The sequence below is a fragment of the Melozone crissalis genome, unplaced genomic scaffold (assembly GCF_028551555.1).
Source record: "Melozone crissalis strain CALT ecotype California unplaced genomic scaffold, PUWL_Pcris_2 ptg000053l_1, whole genome shotgun sequence".
Classification (NCBI taxonomy): Eukaryota; Metazoa; Chordata; class Aves; order Passeriformes; family Passerellidae; genus Melozone; species Melozone crissalis.
In genome coordinates this window covers 2,496,920-2,516,488 of record NW_026535831.1, presented here as the reverse complement: position 1 = coordinate 2,516,488, position 19,569 = coordinate 2,496,920, and positions in this window count along the sequence as shown.

Here is a 19,569-nt window from a genome sequence, read left to right as displayed (position 1 = left end):
GAGCATCATGTAAATTAAGGGGCCGGATGGGCAATAGGCTTTGGTACGCCCATTCGTCTTAGATGATACGAAACCCCTGTGGGGGGGGGACCTCCCTGTCCAGTGGGAAGCCCAAATTGACATTCCAGGGGCTCCCCAGGTTTTTCGGGCAGCAGTCACTGAGGAGTGCCCTACCTGGAAACTGAATTGGAAATCTGACAAACCAGTACAGGTAGCGCAGTGGCCACTCAACAAACAAAAATTGAAGGCGCTCAACGAGCTCGTGAAGGAGCAGTTACTTAAAGGCAACCTGGTGGAGACCATGTCAGAGTGGAACTCCCCAGTGTTTATCATCAAAAAAAACAACAAAGATAAGTGGCAGCTCCTTCAACGATCTTCGTCAGATTAATAATATCATTGAAGATATGGGTCCTCTCCAACCAGGGATGCCGTCCCCAGTGATGCTCCCCCAAAATTGGAATTTGGCCATTGTCGATATAAAAGATTGCTTTTTCCAAATTCCTCTCCACCCTGACGACACCCCACGTTTTGCCTTCATGGTTCCTTCCATCAACCGTGAAGCCCCAAGCAAGCACTATCATTGGTGTTCCCTTCCACAAGGAATGAAAAATAGTCCCATCATCTGCCAATGGTATGTCGCTTCCTTGCTGTCCCCGATACGTACAGCCCTGGAAGATGTCATAATTTTCCATTATATGGACAATATATTAGTTTGTGCTCTGGCAGACGACATGCTTACCCATGTGCTTGACCTGATAACCAATGCATTGATTGCTGCAGGATTCCTGCTGCAGCAGGACAAAATTCAACGGATGCCACCCTGGAAGTACCTGGGTCTTGAGATCACTTGGCGGACCAGTGTTCCGCAAAAATTGGCGATTAAAATAAATATTAAGACCTTGGCAGATGTCCACCAGCTGTGTGGGTCCTTGAATTGGGTAAGGCCTTGGCTGGGCATTCCAACTGATGACCTAGCCCCCCTTTTCAATTTGTTGAAATGGGGAGAGGAGCTTAGTTCTCCCAGGTCGTTTACCCCTGAGGCTCAGGCAGCACTGGAGAAAATCCAACAATCTATATTGGCCAGGCAGGCCCACAGGTACCAACCGGGCCTGCCCTTCAGGTTTATTATTCTGGGAAAGTTGCCACACCTCCACGGGGTGATTTTTCAGTGGGACAATTCTATTAAAGGCAAGGACCAGGGCTCGGGGGACTCACTCTTGATCATAGAGTGGGTTTTCCTCAGTCACCACCAGTCCAAAAGGATGACACAGCCATCAGAGCTGGTGGCAGAATTGATCAGAAAAGCAAGATCGAGGATCAGGGAGTTGGCAGGTTGTGATTTTGACTACATTCACATCCCCATAAAATTGGATTCGGGCCAACTAAAAAAGAGAACCTTTGACAAACTGCTGGAGGTTAATGAGATGTTGCAGTTTGCTCTGGATAGCTACACCGGCCAAATTGCTGTTGATCGGCCAGCCCACAAATTGTTCAATCAAGAGTTTTCCTTGTCTTTGTAAAGAGTCCAGAGTCGAACCCCTTTGAAAGCACTGACAGTTTTTACAGACGCGTCTGGAGCATCCCACAAGTCAGTGATGACTTGGAAGGATCCTCAAACTCAGCGGTGGGAGGCTGATATTGCCAAAGTGGAGGGTTCTCCACATGTAGCTGAGTTAGACACAGTTGTCAGGGCCTTCGAGAGGTTCTCTGAACCATTCAATTTAGTTACAGATTCTGCTTATGTTGCAGGTGTAGTGTCCAGAGCTGAAGAGGCAGTTCTTCAAGAGGTGTCCAACATCCCTCTCCTTAATTTGCTCTCAAAATTGGTCAAATTAGTCTCCCACCGAGAGCACCCCTTTTTTGTGATGCATGTCAGGTCACACACCGACCTGCCGGGGTTCATCGCAGAGGGCAATCGGAGAGCCAATGCCCTAGCTGCTCCTGTCCAAATGGCCCCGCTCCCAGATCTCTTCGGTCAAGCTAAGATCAGCCACCAGCAATTCCATCAGAACACTCCTGGCCTGGTTCGGCAGTTCCAGCTTTCGCGTGAGCAGGCCAAGGCAATCGTGGCGACATGTCCCCAATGCCAGTCCCACCAGCTCCCATCAGCTCTGGAGCTAACCCCAGAGGCCTTTCCAGCTGTGGCAAATGGACATGACACACATCCCTTCTTTCGGCCGACTTTCTTATGTGCATGTTTTGGTGGACACTTTCTCCAGTGCAATCTTTGCTTCTGCCCACAGAGGGGAAAGGGCTGTGGATGTGGAGAAACATATTTTTCAGGCTTTTGCAGTCCTGGGCATCCCCAAGGTCATCAAAACAGACAATGGCCCGGCATACAAATCCAGGGAGCTGAAGAGCTTCCTACAGCAATAGGGAACAGAGCATAAAACTGGCATCCCGTATTCCCCAACAGGCCAAGCCATGGTTGAGAGGGCCCACCAGAGCCTCAAGAGAGTTCTAGACCAACAACATTTGGCCGTGAAGGTGGAGTCCCCTCACATCCAGTTGTCCAAGGCACTGTTTACAATTAACTTTTTGAATTATTCCTTTGAGAATTTAAACCCTCCAATCGTGCGGCATTTTGGTCACCATGAGCAGCTGCAGCTGAAGGCCAGGCTTCCGGTCCTTATAAAGGATCCGGAGACCTGGAAAACGGAAGGACCCCACGATCTCATCATCTAGGGGAGGGGGTACGCCTCAACCCTAAGGGTTGAGATGGGTGCCATCTAAGTGGGTCCAACCGTTCATCCCCAAGAAATCCAAGTCAGTGAGAGTGGCGATGCAGGTTGAGGAGATATGTTGGCGGAGGAGGTGGAAACCCGACCCCTTTTCTTTAGATACTGACCTTTTCTGAAGCCTCCCTATGGGCAGAACCAAAAAACCCTAAACTAATCATTTTGCTGTTTCCTTTCAGTGACACCCATCCACATGGCCCTTGCTTCCACCCCTCTTCTCCTGACTGCAGTTCTCTGGTCCTTCATACCGCCTTCTGATCCCTGGATCATTCCCCAGCCAAAAGCCAATGTCTGGCGCACTTTTGCACAGGGCCTCGGTCAAGACCACATCTGCCTCAACACCGCATCAGCAGAGGACCCGATGTCGTCTTGCCTTGTAGGGATCCCTCTCCCTCCCAATGAGTTACCCTCTCCTTTTAATACCTCCTTTGCTCCTATAATGCCCAAAAGAGTTGCTGCCTCCCCTGGTTTTGACCCAAGAGTGGGTTGGGAAAACGGAATCAAAGGACTGGCAACCTTTGGATTCTGAACCCCTCGAATTTGAGTTGCTCGGCTCCTCCAATGCCTCTCTTTGTTTTCAATTTGTGTTTACCCCGGTCCCTGGGGACAAGCGCTTCCTAATGATGCGTCAGTTCAAGAAAGAATACATTGCTAGTTACTGGTGCGAAATAGTCGCACAAATACATACGGCATCCACCATTGGAGGCAAACCCTTGTCCCTACCCTGTGGCATATTTTTGATTTGCGGAGACCGAGCATGGGCAGGCATCCCCTCTCACCTTATCGGAGGCCTTTGTACCCTCGGATGGCTGTCGCTGTTTACCCCCAACAAAACACAAATTAATAATTGGAAATCTAAGAATGTCACACTGAATTCAGCCCGCTCCAAAAGAGATATCAAAGATCTTGACCCAGAGTGTGACTCCAAAATTATTCATTGGTTGAAACCAAAAGGAGTTGCGATCACTGTGTTTTTGCCCTGGGTGTCTGCAGCTAAGGCTCTAGGTGAATTGGCCCACCTAGAGTGTTGGGTGGCTAAGCAAGCCAATTTTACATCAGCTACTCTGTCGGACCTCCTATCAGACAAAGAGATTACAAGGAAAGCGACTTTGCAAAATCGAGCAGCCCTCGACTTCCTCCTGTTGCTGCACAATCATCAATGCGAGGAGTTTGAGGGCCTCCGCTGTCTCAATTTTTCTTCAAAGGCTGAGGACATGCACAGTTCCATCAGGAAAATGAAGGACATGATTCATGATATAAGAAGGGAGACGTCAGACTGGCTGGGGGACCTCTTTTTAGGATGGGGACTTTCGGGCTGGATGGAGTCAGTGTTGAAAACTGTTTTGTTAGTCTTACTGGTCCTTTTCATTGTTTTAGTTGCTTGTTCCATTGTTTGGGGTTTGGTGAAAAGACTGTTGAACAAGATTGCTTCACCCCCAAGTGTCAACCAGGTGGTATCTTTGGAGAACTTATCCAGCGAAGGTGAAGCTTCGGATCTATCGGAGGCATCTTCAGCCACAGATGACGATCCGTGGACCTCAGCCCCTCCAAGATACCCCTGGTTTGAAGATGCTGACCCAGTCCCTGAATGGCACAAGCACACTCCCTTCTAGGTTTCATTTTCTTTTCTTTTTTAAACAAAAAAGGGTGAGATGTTGTGGTGTGTTTGTTTTACTCTCCATTTGCTTGATTTGTTCTACCTTTGTTTGAAGTTGGAATGCTCTGTTCCCCCCCATGTTTTAACGGTTCTGCCCAGGTTCTCCCTCCTCTCCCAGTTAAATGTCAATCTTTCTGGTCCCCATGGCGCCAAATGTATCCAGTTCTACTCCTCCCTGGTTACCCTGACAACTTAATGTATCCTTTCCCCTACTCCTCCCCAGGGCCCTGCCAGTCACTCCCTGCTCACTCCCTTTTCTCCAGAAGCTTCTCTCCAGGGCTTGGAGTGATTTGCTCAGGGACTGGAGCCCCTCCTTTAGGCTGTACCCATTGGTCTCCTGTGTATGTCAATCTCTTGTATCCCCCTTCCCCCCTGGATTCCCATTGGTCTCTGTATTGGTTCCACCCCTACCACCCACTCCCTTTATAACCACATGTATCAACCATCAAATTCTCTTAGTTTTGTTGCCTGCCCTGGACACTATTAAAGCCGGACTTTGGCCCAAAATGGACAGCGCTCTTTATTCCTGTTCATTACAGCGATTCCGGGTCTCATCCGCACCTGGCAGCACCTACAGCCATAGCGCTGGGTGACTGCTGGAGGCGCTCTCCCGAAGCCAAGCTATCGGGACAAGTGCCCCCCCATACTGCTAGTGGTTGCTGGCCGGCTAGCCTGAGCGATTGACACTAGCACCACCGCTGCACCACTGCAGTCTTGGTTTGAAAAGACAGCTGTCTCCTAAGGAAGGCAGGAGTCTCCCCTGAAATGGAAATGTGAAACCCCTGCCTCCGAACTGTTATAGGTTTGAAATTAAGGGGCTCTCAAGCAAAGATATGGGAGCAGGAATAACAGTTCTTTAGTAGGGAAAGAAAAAAAAAAAAACCAAAAAAAACAATGCAGTAATACAAAACAACACTGACAGAGTGAGAATATGGCCTGACTCCCTGTGTGTCAGGGTGTTGTTAGCAGTCCCATTAAAGGGTGGCTGCAGTCCTCGTACAGAGACAGATGTGGTTCTGCTGAAGCAGTCATTCTGTAGAAGGGTCGAGTTTTCCTCTGAAGATCCAGTGGTGGTGTAGATTGGTCTGCTCTTCCTCTGGGAATCCAGTGTAAAAGGGCTGCTCCTCTGAGAATCCAGTGGGAAAGGTGCTGTGGTGTTCCAACTCTCAGATTATATCCAGGAAGGAATGCTTGGCTCCTCCCCCTGGGCAGAGCTTCTCCCAGTGGGATGACGTAATTTTATCAGTCATGCAGTGACACCCAATGGCCCACGAACAGAAGATATTTCCCCGAGGGAGGACTGGTTTGTGGGAGAGATAAAGAAAACTGCCCTACTTCTGACAGATGGCAAATGGAATACAGACATTATCCTTCAATCCAGGACATTATCCATCCCTTATTCTATTTCCATCTGCATCACAATGAAACCTTACACACACTTCTTATTTAAGATTGGGTTTCCCTGTGGTACACATGGCCTTTCGCCATCTTTCTGCATTACCCACCAAGTGTAACGGGGTCCTTGAGCAAAATCAATCCCACGAATGGGTTTGTCTTTGCCTGAGGTGGGATTTATCCAGTCTTTCCTAAAATACATTTCATATGTACCACAGGAACTTTATCTCAATCCACTGTGTTCAGGGGTTCAGACTGGGCAAGACCAGCTTGATTGATGGACCCTTGGGTGTTGACCATCCAGGTGGCTTTTGCTAAGTTCATTTCCCAACAACTGCCTTCAGGGTAGTCTGAAGTAGTTGTTTACACCGTTCAACTTTCCCAGCAGCTGGTGCACGGTAGGGGATATGGTATGTCCATTCAATGCCATGTTCCCTGGCCCAGGTGTTGATAAGGCCATTCTTGAAATGGGTCCCATTGCCCGACTCAATTCTCTCAGGGGTTCCATGTCACTACAGGATTTGCTTTTCCAAGTCCTGGATGGTGTTCCGGGCAGTAGTGTGAAGCACAGGGTAGGTATCCAACCAACCAGTGGAGGCTTCCACCCATGGTCAGCACACAGTGCTTGCCTTGGTGTGTCTGGGGCAGTGTGATGGAGTCAGTCTGCCAGGCCTCCCCATACATGTACTTGGACCACTGCCCACCATACCACAGGGGGCTTTGCACGCTGGGCCTGCTCGATCTCAGAACACGTCTCACAGTCATGGATAACCTGGAAAATACTGTCCATGGATAAATCCACCCCTGGTTTTTCTGCCCACTTACAGGTGGCATCTCTGCCCTGATGGCCTGAGGCATCATGGGCCCATCAAGCTAGGAACAACTCCCCCTCATGTTGCCAATCTAAGTCTGTCTTTGACATCTCTATCTTTGCTGCCTGATCTACCTGCTTGTTGTTTTGGTGTTCCTCATTAGCCTGATTCTTGGAGTCATGGGCATCTACATGATGGATTTTCACAGACAAATTTTCTAGACAAGAGGTAATGTTTTTCCATTCATCAGCAGCCCAGATTGCTTTTCCTCTATGCTGCTGGCTGACCTTTTTCCACTTTTCCAGCCAGCCCCACAGTGCATTGGCTGTCATCCATGAATCAGTATAAAGGCAGAACGTTGGCAACCTTTTTCTTCCAGCAATCTCCAGGGCCAGCTGAAAGGCCTTGAGTTCAGCAAGTTGACTTGATCGACCTTCTCCTTCAGTAGCTTGAGCAACCTGTTGTGTGGGGCTCCATACGGCTGCTTTCCACTTCCAGTTCATCCCAATGATGTTACAGGAACCGTCAGTGAAAAGAGCGTAGCATGTTTCCTCTGGCGGTAATTGGTTGTATGGTGGAGCTTCTTCAGCCTTGTCGCTTGTTCCCACTCCTCTTTGTCAGTGAGACTACAGTTTTCACCTTCCGGCCAGTTTGTTATTATTTCCAGAATCCCAGGGCCATTCAGGTTTCCAATACGGCATGCTGTGTAATGAGAGCAATCTGCTTGCTCTGTGTGGTGCGGGTGGCATGGTGGGTAGTGGGAACTTTTCCTTTAAATATCCATCCCAGCACCGGTAGTCAGGCTGCCAGGAGGAGTTGTGCTTCCGTGCCAACCACCTCCGAGGCAGCCTGGACTCCTTCATAGGCAGCCAAGATTTCCTTCTCTGTGGGAGTGGAGTTGGCTTTGGACCCTCTGTTGCTTCGACTCCAGAATCCCAGTGGTCGGCCTCGAGTCTTCTCAGGCACCTTCTGCCAAAGGCTCTAGTACAAGCCATTGTACCCAGCTGCAGAGTAGAGCATGTTCTTCACCTCTGCTCCTGTCCTGACTCAGCCAAGGGCTACTGCATGAGCGATCTCCTGCTTGATCTGGGGCAAAGGCTTGTTGTTGTTCAGGGCCCCAGTGGAAATCGTTCTTTTTGGCGGCTGACCAGGTAGAAAGGGCTCACAGTCTGGCTGTGCTTGGGAATGTGCATTCTCCAAAATCCTGTGGTGCCTAGGAAAGTTGGTGTTTCCTCCTTGCTGGTTGGTGGAGACATCGCGGTTGATGATCTCAGTGGGAATCTGATGCCATCCATCTTGCCCCTTTACTTCCAGGCACTGGATCTCTCGGGCAGGTCCCTTGACTTTGTTTTTCCTGATGGTGAAGTCAGCTTCCTGGGGAATCTGGATGATTATCTCCCCTTTCTCAAATAGTCCCACTGCCATGTTCCTCAACTCAATGATGTCATCCATGTACTGCATGTGTTCTGGAGGCTCGCCCTTTTCCAGTGCAGCTTGGATCAGTCCATGGCAGATGGTGGGATTATGCTTCAAACCCCTGGGGCAGTCGGTTCCAGGTGTACTGCACGCCCCTCCAGGTGAAGGCACACGGAGGCCTGCATTCTGATGCCAGAGGAATCTCTTGTCGTCTACACATTAGTAAAAAACTTTTCCACTATGTCTGGAAAGAAGAAATTGGGCCAGCAAAGAAAACATCTCCCATCATTTTCTCGAAGTTGCACAGAAGTCTGCAGAGTGTTTGGCAAGAAGAAAATGAAAGTTGTCCAAAACTCCTTCCAATCGAATATTCATGTGATTGGAAAAGGCAGGAGAGTGGTATGGTCCTGTTTTCTATCAGTTGGAAAGCTGCGCAGACAATCCCAATGTTGCGCAGCTTCCTTCTTCACCTTTCTGAAGCTGCTGCTCTCTCTGGCTCCCGCAGGCAAAGAAGCTATTTCTTCACTCAAAGACGATTGCGCGGGTCAGAGTGCTCTCCGGAGCGTGGCTTCTGCCGAAAGGCACCGGGAGCGGTGCCTAGCCAAGGAGAACTCCCTACCTTCGTCTTTAGAGTCTCTTGTTGTCTACATCTTAAAAAAAGCTTTTGCACTATGTCTGGCAAAGAGAAACTGTGCCAGCACAAAAAACATCTCCCATCGTGTAGTAGAAGTTCCACGGAAATTTTCCGACTGTTTTGCAAGAAGAAAAAGAAAGTTGTCCAAATTATCTTCCAATCGAATGTTCATGTGATTGGAAAAGTCAGGAGAGCGGTATTGTCCTGTTTTCTATCAGTTTGCAAGCTGCGCACACAATCCCAGTGATGTGCAGCTTCCTTCTTCACCTTTCCGAAGCTGCCGCTCTCTCCGGCTCCTGCAGGCGAAGAAGTGGCTTCTTCACGCAAAGACGATTGTGCCGGTCCCAGTGCTTTCCGGAGCGCCGCTTCTGCCAAAAGGCACCCGGGATCGGCTTTTACCTCCGGGGAGCTCCATACCTTCGTCTTTGCGTCTCTTGCGGTCTGCATCTTAATAAAAAGCTTTTCCACTATGTCTGGCAAGAAGAAACTGTGCCAGCACAGAAAACATCTCCCATCGTGTTATCGAAATTACACGGAAGTCTGCAGAGTGTTTGGCATGAAGAAGTAGAAAGTTGTCCAAAACACCTTCCAATCGAATGTTCATGCGATTGGAAAAGGCAAGAGAGTGTTAAGGTACTGTTTTATATCAGTTGGCAAGCTGCGCACACAATCCCAGTGATGTGCAGCTTCCTTTTTCGCCTTTCCGAAGCTGCCGCTCTCTCCGGTTCCCACTGGCGAAGAAGTGGCTTCTTAGCTCAAATGCGATTGTGCCAGTCACAGTGCTCTCCAGGGCATGATTTCAGCCAAAAGGAACCCGGGAGCAGCGCTTAGCTCCGGGGTGCTCTGTACCTTCGTCTTTAGGGTCTCTTGTCATCTCCATCTTAACAAAAAGCTTTTCCACTATGTCTGGCAAGGAGAAATTGTGCCACACAGAAAACATCTCCCATCGTGATCTCGAATTTGCACGGAAGTCTGCAGAGTGTTTGGCAAGAAGAAAAAGAAAGTTGTCCAAAACACCTTCCAATCGAATGTTCATGCGATTGGAAAAGGCAGGAGAGTGGTATGGTCCTGTTTTCTACCAGTTTGCAAGCTGCGCATACAATCCCAGTGTTGTGCAGCTTCCTTCTTCACCTTTCCAAAGCTGCCGCTCTCTCTGGCTCCCGGGGGCGAAGAAGCGACTTCTTCGCACAAAGACGATTGTGCCGGTCACAGTGCTCTCCGGAGCACGGCTTCTGCTGAAAGACGACCAGGAGCGGCGCTTAGCTCGGGTGAGCTCCGTACCGTCTTCTTTAGCGTCTCTTGTGGTCTGCATCTTGGCAAAAAGCTTTTCCACTATGTCTGGCAAGGAGAAACTGTACCAGCACAGAAAACATCTCCCATCGTGTTCTAGAAGTTGCACAGTGGTCTACCAAGTGCTTGGAAAGAAGAAAAAGAAATTGTCCAAAACAACTTCCACTCGAATGTTCATGCGATTGGAAAAGGCTGGAGAGCGGTCAGGTACTGTTTTCAAAATTTTTCGGAGCTGCACACATAATCCCAGTGTTGTGCAGCTTCCTTCTTCACCTTTCCGAAGCTGCCGCTGTCTTTTGCTTCCGCAGGCAAAAAAGCGGCTTCTTCGCATGAAGACGATTGTGCTGGTCACAGTGCTTTCCGGAGCACGGCTTCTGCCGAAATGCACCCGGGGAGCAGCGCCCTGCCAAGGAGAAATCCGTACCTTCGACTTCAGAATGTCTTGTGGTCTACATCTTAGTAAAAAACTTTTCCTCTATTACTGGCAAGGAGAAACTGTGCCAGCACATAAGACTTCTGCCATCAAGTTCTAGAAGTCTCATGGAGGTCTGCAGAGTGTTTGGTACGAAGAAAAAGAAAGTTGTCGAAAACACCTTCCAATCGAATGTTCATGTGATTGGAAAAGGCAGGAGAGTGGTAAGGTGCTGTTTTCTATCAGTTTGCAAGCTGCGCACACAATCCCAGTGTTGTGCAGCTTCCTTCTTCACCTTTCCGAAGCTGCCGCTCTCTCTTGCTCCCGGGCTTGAAGAAGCAGCTTCTACGCACAAAGACGATTGTGCCGGTAACAGTGCTCTCCGGAGAGCGGCTCCTGCCGAAAGGGACCGGGGAGTGGCTCTTAGCTCCGGGGAGCTCCGTACCTTCGTCTTTAGGGTCTCTTGTTGTCTACATCTTAGCAAAAAGCTTTTCCACTATGTCTGGCAAGAAGAAACTGTGCCAGCACAGAAAACATCTCCCATCGTCTTCTAAAAGTTGCACAGAGGTCTGCAGAGTGTTTGGCAAGAAGAAAAAGAAAGTTGTCCAAAACACCTTTCAATCAAATGTTCAAGTGATTGGAAAAGGCAGGAGAGTGGTATGGTCCTTTTTTCAAACAATTTGCAAGCTACTCGACCAATATCTGTGTTGTGCAGCTTCCTTCTTCACCTTTCCGAAGCTGCTGCTCTGTCTTGCTTCTGCAGGCAAAGAAGTGGCTTCTACGTGCAAAGGCGATTGTGCCCGTCACAGTGCTTTCTGGAGCGCGGCTTCTGCCGAAAGGCACCCGGGGAGCATCATCTAGCAAAGGAGAGGCTCGTACCTTTGTCTTTAGGGTCTCTTGTGGTCTACATCTTTGTAAAAAACTTTTCCTCTATTTCTGGCAAGGAGAAACTGTGCCAGCACAGAAAACATCTCCCATCATGTTATTGAAGTTTCACATAAGTCTGCAGAGTGTTTGGCGAGAAGAAAAAGAAAGTTGTCCCAAACTCTTTCCAATCAAATATTCATGCGATTTGAAAAGGCAGGAGAGTGGTATGGTCCTGTTTTCTATCAGTTGGAAAGCTGCACACACAATCCCAGTGCTGTGCAGCTTCCTTTTTCGCCTTTCCGAAGCTGCCGCTCTCTCCGGTTCCCGCTGGCGAAGAAGTGGCTTCTTAGCGCAAATGCGATTGTGCCGGTCACAGTGCTCTCCAGAGCACGGCTTCTGCCTAACGGCGTCGCTGAGCAGCGCCTAGCCAAGGAGAACTCCGTACCTTCGTCTTTATCGTCTATATCTTAGCAAAAAGCTTTTCCACTATGTCTGGCAAGGAGAAACTGTGCCAGCACAGATAAAAATCTCCCATTGTGTTCTCTATGTTGCACGGAGGTCTGCAGAGTATTTGGCAAGAAGAAAAAGAAAGTTGTCCAAAACACCTTCCAATCGAATGTTCATGTGATTGGAAAAGGCAGGAGAGTGGTAAGGTACTGTTTTCTATCAGTTTGCAAGCTGCGCACACAATACCTGTGTTGTGCGGCTTCCTTCTTCACCTTTCCGAAGCTGCCGCTCTCTCCGGCTCCCGGGGAGAAGAAGCGGCTTCTTCGTGCAATGACGATTGTGCCGGTCACAGTGCTCTCTGGAGCTCGGCTTCTGCCGAAAAGCGCCCGGGGTCTGCTCTTAGCTCCGCAGAGCGCCGTACGTTCTTCTTAAGCGTCTCTTGTGGTCTGCATCTTTGCAAAATCTTTTCCACTATGTCTGGCAAGGAGAATCTCAGCCAGCACAGAAAACATCTCCCATTGTCTTCTTGAGGTTCACAGAAGTCTGCAGAGTGTTTGGCAAGAAGAAAAAGAAAGTTGTCCAAAACTCCTTCCAATCGAATATTCATGCAATTGGAAAAGGCAGGAGAGTGGTAAGGTCCTGTTTTCTATCAGTTTGCAAGCTGCGCACCCAATCCCAGTGTTGTGCAGCTTCCTTCTTCACCTTTCCGAAGCTACCGCTCTCTCTGGCTCCCAGAGGCGAAGAAGCGGCTTCTTCGTGCAAAGACGATTTTGCCGGTCTCAGTGTTCTCCGGAGTGCGGCTTCTCCTGAAAGACGCCCGGGAGCGGCACTTAGCTCCGGGGAGCTCCGTACCTTCGTCTTTAGGGTTTCTAGTCATCTACATCTTAGCAAAAGCTTTTCCACAATGTCTGGCAAGGAGAAACTGAGCCAGCACAGAAAACATCTCCCACCGTGTTCTAGAACTTATACGCCCTTCTGCAGAGTATTTGGCAAGAAGAAAATGAAGTTGTCCAAAACACCTTCCAATCGAATGTTCATGTGATTGGAAAAGGCAGGAGAGTGGTAAGGTGCTGTTTTCTATCAGTTTGCAAGCTGCGCACACAATACCTGTGTCGTGCAGCTTCCTTCTTCACCTTTGTGAAGCTGCTGCTCTTTCCAGCTCCCGGGCTTGAAGAAGCGGCTTCTACGTGCAACGACGATTGTGCTGGTCACAGTGCTTTCCGGAGCTCGGCTTCTGCTGAAATGCACCGGGAGCGGCGCCTAACCAAGGAGAAGTCCGTACCTTTGTCTTTGCATCTCTTGTCATCTACATCTTAGCAAAAAGCTTTTCCACTATGTCTGGCAGGGAGAAACTGTGCCAGCACAGAAAACATCTCCCATCGCCTTGTAGAAGTTGCGCGGACATCTGCAGAATATTGGGCAAGAAGAAAATGAAGTTGTCCAAAACACCTTCCAATCGAATGTTCATGCGATTGGAAAAGGCAGAAGAGTGGTATGGTCCTGTTTTCTATCAGTTGGTAAGCTGCGCACACAATCCCACGTTTGTGTTGCTTACTTCTTCGCCTTTCCGATGCTGCCGCTCTCTCCGGCTCCCAGAGGCCAAGAAGCGGCTTCTTCGCACAAAGACGAATGTGCTGGTCACATTGCTCTCCAGAGCGCGGCTTTTGCCGAATGACGACCAGGAGTGGCTCTTAGCTCGGGTGAGCGCTGTTCCTTCCAATTCCAATTTTAACTTCGACAAACCAGATGGTATACCTGCTGCCGTAGGGCGGGACATTGAACTGGACTTTCTCCTTTTAGAGTGAAGCTAATGAAATAGTTTCACCAGAATCAGAGCAGGGTGTAAAACAAGGAAAGTTTCATGAAAAGAAGCCAGCCTTATCCTCTTAGTATTGCTAGTTGTGATTGGACAAGAATGAAATGTGTCACCTCGGTGTTCATGGGTATCACATCAGTAGTAACAGGTACTTCAGCTGCTGTACTTCTCTCCTAAAGTTAAGAACAGAATCCAAGGAATTGTGATTCCATGGTCTCAATTCACCCTATGGTGCCGAAAGGCGAAAAAGGAGTGGAAGGTGCACAGGTCAAGTAACTTGAATGGCCTATGTAAATCAGCGGCCACTGATTTCCTGTAGGCTTCAACAGGTCAGTTGCCTATGTTTTTCTTGGAATTGTTTTAACCTTTGGTCATGTTTTTCTTGGGATTCTTTTGCCCTTTCCCTATTAGTTCAGCCTTTGCTCTCAAGCCTTTGCTGACATTTCAAGTATCTCGGTAGCCTGGAAATGTGTTGTCTTTATTGATCACATCATTATTCCCTTCAAAGGGTTGTTTGCCTCAAGTCTCAGTTCTGCTGGTTTTCTGTTAGTTCATTGTCAGAGGGCAGCAGGTGTTTTGTAAGAGCGAGTACACAATCCCATAGCTTGCTTTTCTTTTGATTTGGCCTGTCTAGAAAATGGAATGACTGAACATCTCTGAGAGGCTTTTCTCTCCCCATTAGGTTTCACTGGAAGGGCAGATGCAAATCGTCTACCTAAAGTCTTGGCACAGAAGAAAGTAGTGGTTTGCTGCTGCATATAGCTAGAAGCTTACAAAAGGAAGGCCTTGGGCTGAGGCCCATTACTTTGGCTAAGTAGAAAAGGACTGTGGGAAGGTGAGGCATCTGAATTAGAGGTAGATCAACAAGTTCTAGAACCGTCGTGTGTTCACAGCATGGTGCATGGTGGTTGGTTGAATGGTGTTTGTTATGGCTTAAAGCTATGGAACTGATAAAGGCCTGAGTGTTTTAAAAGCCTGGGTTTTGCAATAAAGCAGCTCTCCTTTGCATCTGCCTGGGGACTCTGCATCACCACGGACCCTCACTCCCAGTTTGCCAAGGAGATGATCAGTAGGAATGTTGCAGAGCTGCTGTGTGCATCTGAATGGAATGGCAGAGAGTGAAGCGCTGCACATTTCTGGCTTTAGTACAATGCTGCTGCATTGGTGCCAGTTTAGTTGGTTTTCCATCAGTGGCCTTTCTGTCTAGAAGTACACTGCCCAGAGTCTTTCTAGCATTTGATGCCATTTCCTTCCTGTTGTTTTCATACCTTCCTTCAGTTGAAAGGATGATACAATCTTTACATTTTGAAGATCCCTGTGAGGAAACACTATGCCAGAGGAGTCATTGCTCCCTTTTCTTCTGCCTCCTTTGTAATTTTCAGAGACTCATTTCAAATTTCTGCTAATGTCAAGAAGAATACTGAGACTACTTAGCAGGGTTGACGCTCTCAGCTGCTTTCCTCTTTCATACTGCTTCATACTGGATGTGACTTAAAGGCCTCCTTTTGTCATCTGCATTTCGCTGTGATCCAAAGCTAAATATTCCAGGCCTGTGAACATAAAAAGAACTCTTAGTCTTTTGCAAGAACCACCCCTAGGAGGATTTGTGTTCAGTTTGATTTCTACGATGTTTCAGAAAAAAGGAGATTGTACTCTCTTCTTGTGTACTCTCTTCTTGTGCTCTCATTTCCCTCTCTCTGCCTTGCATGCCCTAGTTAATCTACCGGTGTGACTCATTTGGCATCGTCTCATGGTGACAATTATGCATAGTTTCATGTCCTTACAAATGCCAGTTGCCAAGGAGCCTATCTAACCATTCAAGGGGCAAAGAATTGTAGGGCTGGGGAAGTTCAGGTGCTGAAACTGTTAGTCATGCCATATCAAAGTGACAGAGCAAATTAATTGATCTAGGACTTCCAGCTGGACACCTCTGAGAATAGCAGCTTGTCAGCAATGACACAGCCATCTTCCTAGCTGTATTCCAGAAAGAGGAAAGGGACACCTTCAATGATGAATATGTTTGGCATGAGAAAACAGCAAGAAATGTACCGCAAAATACTTGAGTCGGATAAAGTGCGTTTCTCTAGTGAGAATTTTGCACTTGTTCTTTCTTGTCTGTGCCTTTACTTTTCACAGAAGACAGGGGAGCATTTCATTATTATTGTTCTTTGGTTTTCTTTTGTTGGCCTCCCTCTTTCCACCTACAATTAACAAATTTGCCTTTCTTTACTGGCTTCTCTTTCTTTATTTCTAGAAGTTTACATGAGGTCATCCAACTTTATCATCAATGTTCTCAGACAGTGGAGAGAAGTAGAAGGTACAGCTAAATGGATGAAACAAACCCACAAAAATAGACAGGTTTTTACAGTCTTCTGTGAGAACATTAGGACACAAGATGTCTTTGAACTGGGTAATGCTGTATTGATTTACCTTTTAGTGCACTCGTTACTATTATTACATGTGTTTGGCCTTTAGTACAGAGCCTTGGAACTAATCCAGCCCAATATTTTAGCTAATTTTGTTTTATTTCTAGTGAGGACTTTGTTTCTTAAGGAATAGTCCAGAGAAAGAGTGTCCACGGTAGAGTTATGGGTCATAAATTCTGGTACAGTTTGTGCTGGTAATACGTCTAGGAAAGAAAGGTTTTACATCTTTTTTGACTTTCAAATAGAACCATTATTTGAAAAACCTTAGAGTTGGGCCTGTAAAGCCCAATTAAGTGAGAATAGTGCTTCTGAAGATAACAGAGTCTTTGCAAAGGGCACTGGAAGTAGTAGTGCCAAGAAAATTTCCAAATTTACAAAAGATGTCCAGGTCAATCCTAGTTACTACAATTACTGTCGTTCTTTTGCGAATACTGCCCTGCTGTCAAGCCCTGTGGAGCTGGAAGAAGCTTGGTGAATTCAGCAGCATCCAGTGGAAAATCCTTTGTTGGTTTTAGGGGAGGATTTTATTTTTTTATCGACATTACAGAAGGGAGCCTGCATTTGTTCAGGCACAGGGAGAGTGAGTGTTGAACCAAATCAACTTCCAACCCCCAAAGAGTCCAGTGATTTCTGCTGCTTCCTTCACGAACACTCGTTTCCTGCCAGTTTGCATTATTCCCATTTCTGCTCAAGACTGAGGAATTTGGGATTTTAGACTGCTGCTCAGTCTGGTAGCAACCATAACCTGCCTTGGGCTATTGAAAACAAAGAGTTGGCATGACTGAATCTCTGCTGTGTTTCCATCTGTAAGTTAGGAAGTGTTTCCCTAAGCCTTGGTAGCAGTGATCCTGGTTCTAACTTTTGTTTTCAACAGGGAATTTCCTGGTTTATATTCTAAAGATTGATGAGGTTTCTCTATGTCTTTGTAGGGGATGGAAAACCAGAAGGCTGAAGGCCCATCTGTCAAGGAGCCAGTGAAGGAGAGGAACAATGGCTCAGAGGAGCCCCAGGCCACATTGTCTGCTAGCAAACGGTACTGAGCACTTTTGTCAGATGTGACAAAGCACATGACAAACTTTACATGTCTCTTGCTCAGGAAAAACTGTCTGGCAGAGATGACCAATGCCACAGATTGTTTCCTTTCCCTACAAATGCTCTAGGATAAAAAATGTCTACTTCTGCATTGTGCTGAACACAACTTCTCTGGAGGGCTTCCCACAAAAATGGAGACAAAAAGACACCCATTGGTTGCAGCTCAGACGATCCAGTGCAGTGGCAAGGGAATGGCTGGGAGAGGGCCAAGTTTCTGCTGCCTGACTTGGGACAAGTAAATTCAACCAGGGCTTTTTTTTCATCTGAGTGGAGTCTTTTTCAGGTGGGTGTTTTGATGAGAAATCTCAGTCTGGAAGCAAGATGCCATTCCACAAAGATGCAGTTCTCATCCATGTGCTTTGTCCTGGCTGAATCATAGTTTTCTTACCCTCAAACAGTACCAAGTTTGAGTAGTAAGTAGCAAGGCAATTCCCGAACAACTTCAGTCAACAGGTGTCTGAATGTGGACTTTTTGTCTTGATATTCCTGTCCTTCATGTAATTTGCTTGATGGACAGCATGCTTGGTTTATTTCCCCCTGTGCTGCAACCAGCATTTAAGACAGGAATTGCTCCTGGCTGTCTCTTCATGGCAGTTGCAGAGCTGCTTGTACCTGTTCTCCTCTGATAGCAGAGGGGATTTATTTAGCTCTGTCCTGCTCAGCAGTGGCAGGAAAGTGACCACATGCCCCAGTAGCACAGCTGGCATCTTCCTGTGCTCATGAAAGAGACAGGTTGATCCAGGAGAATTGTTCCCAGTGGGGTTCTTAAGCTGTGCATCTAGTCTCTAGGGTAGCAAATGAAATGTGAGAGTAGTTCTGGGATGTCTGGCTTCTGTATTTATCTCTGTTACTGATTTTCTGAATCCTCCAAATATGGCCCTGTTCATCTGTTCAGATGCATCTGAGCTACTTTTCCAGATTGTCATGCCTGATTGTAGAGAAACTTCTCCAGAGTGATGAGTTTCCTTATTCTAAGACACACACATCCCATATGAGGAGGCATTTAAACTTGGCAGTAGTGTCTCTCTTTCTCCACAAAGCAATGTGACCTGTGTGCCTTGGCAGCCATCTGAAAATAGATCAGATGCATCTCATCCTTGGTTTTCCTGAGTTAGCAGTGGTGAGAATGTCACTGGCAGATTGTCTCCTGTAATGATTGTCATGAGGTCCACGTTGTTCTTCAGACCCCCATGACTTTCCAGCTTGAAATCACATAATTAGGAAAGCTGCTCAAGATGTTTTGCTCACAATTAACTGAAGGTATTGTCTGTGGCTGCAGCTCTCTCCATAGACAGCAGCAGGCACAACTTTGCCAGGCATTGTCTGGGGAAGGCTATGAGAAGATCAGAGAAAAGAGTGAGAAATAATTCTTATCCTCACTTGCTGCACCTGTTGTTGTGAACATGTGGAATGTGTTATGGAGATTTGTTTACCAAAGGGTGATTTCTTAATTGGCCACTGATGATGGTGCTTTGGATTCAATTGACCAATCTGGTCTGTCTGTATCAGACTGTCTCTAAGGGTGATGAGTTTCGGTATGATACGGTATGGTATGGTATGGTATGGTATGGTATGGTATGGTATGGTATGGTATAGTATAGTATAGTATAGTATAGTATAGTATAGTATAGTATAGTATAGTATAGTATGGTATAGTATAGTGTAGTATAATAAAGTGATTGATCAGCCTTCTGGAATCAATGGTAATTATTTCCTCCACGGGGATGCAATGCTACGATAATTATCACCACCAGGTCCTCATTTGGTTTTATTTTCCAGGGTGAAATCTCCTTCTGATGGAAACCTCCTACACTGTGCAAAAGCCCAGGTCACGTCACCTCCAGCTGTGGAAGAAATGGAGCTGCTCCAGAAGCTTTACCATCTCCTGGAAGCCAAGGGGTTTCAGACAAGGATGGAAGGAGTGGAACTCCTCCAAGCCCTGTGCAAAACCAGCCCCCAGCTCATCTCCACTAACATTGCCCAAGTATGTAGGGTATCTTCACTGCTCCTTTCCTTTAGCTCCTTTCCTAAGCCTGTAGCAGCAAAGTTAATTCAGTGTGTCTTGGCACTCTGTCTTGGCTATTTGGGACATGCTGCTCCCTCTTCCCCAGACAAATTTAATTCAGGTCCAGGCTTTAGGACAAGTTATTTCAGTCCAGCTGTATTTGTCTGGCAGGTGCCTATTGCTGCTGTTCATCAGATGATGGCAGAATTTTCTGCTGGTGTAACTGCTGCTCTCTCCTACTCCCTGTTGGGTTAAGTGAAGGGAATCCAGACCCTGAAAGCAAGGCAGTTATTCTCTAGACCAAAAATGGGTTTCAATAGGGAAGAGAAGTATCAGGCTTGGTTTAAACCCAGTTGTTTTTTTTAAAAGAATACTTCTATATAATCCATCTTGTCTTACACAGGCACAGCTCTGGCTACTCATTTCCATCCTTGTTCCTATTCCTCTTGGTAAAGACAGTGCTCACCCTTCTTGGGGGGTCGCTTTTTCTCTTTGGAAAAGGAGGAAAACGGCTAAGGGCTCATCTCTGCCTTCTCTTCCCAGTAGCTGCTTTTTCCCCTTT